Here is a 984-nt window from a genome sequence, read left to right as displayed (position 1 = left end):
TTTTTCTGCCAGTGATCATATGCCTGTGTGCCGTAGACTGGAGCGCAACCCCTGTCTGATCTCTGTGCATCTGCTGGGAACCACAGTTTAACACTGCATGGCCAAAAGTATGTGAAGACCTTTTCTAATTAACAGGATTGACTGAGCCCATTGGTCCAGAGAAGGCAAATCTTAATGTGTTGGCATACAGTAATGTTCTAGAGACTTCTGTGTGCACAGCAGTTTGTGGAGAGCTCTTTTCTATCACTGCATGATAGTGCCCTTGTGCACAAAGCAAAATTTGTAAAGAAAGGATCTACTGGTGTGGAACAACAGGTCTGACCAGTACAAAACTCATTAGATATTGCAACATAAAGTGGAAGGCTTGCCCAGAAGTTTGGAATTTGTTAGAGAAGACCAATTCCTTAAAGGGGTCATATGATGCAATTTCAAATTTTACTTTCTCTTTGGAGTGTTACAAGCTGTTCGTGCATAGATAAGATCCGTAAAGTTGCAAAGATTAAAACCTCAAACCCAAAGAGATATTCTTCCCCTCATACGTTTCTCTCCGCTGGGTCGTCCCGGGTGAGCCACACCTCCTCCGGTCAGACTGAGAGGGAGAGAGATGGAGCAGAGGAGGAGTATATCCACTTTGCTGTGGCAATTTGAAATGAGGGGCAGGCCTGTGAGTGTGACAGTCCCGGCATCATCACGCTGCGCGCGTATTAGAGTAAGTACCCTGATCGCCCATGTGAACAGCCACTGGGGATGGCCCTCTGATACACCACTTCCAGCTCCAGCGCAAGCCCGCCAGCCACTACTTTGTCGAATGCGCCGGCCGTGCCGTTCTCTAGCCCGCCGTGTGTTTCATTGTGAAAGCGAAACTACCTCATTTACAATGGGTTTTTTAATGTTTTTGTCTCGTCGCTCCATCACAGTATGGTAAGGGGTGTAACATTTCCGTCACACGCTTGAGGTATTCGGCCAATCACAGCACACCTCGCT

Source organism: Sinocyclocheilus anshuiensis, unplaced genomic scaffold (assembly GCF_001515605.1).
Source record: "Sinocyclocheilus anshuiensis isolate Anshui unplaced genomic scaffold, SAMN03320099.WGS_v1.1 scaffold1052, whole genome shotgun sequence".
Taxonomy (NCBI): Eukaryota; Metazoa; Chordata; class Actinopteri; order Cypriniformes; family Cyprinidae; genus Sinocyclocheilus; species Sinocyclocheilus anshuiensis.
Note: the sequence above shows the minus strand (reverse complement) of the source record.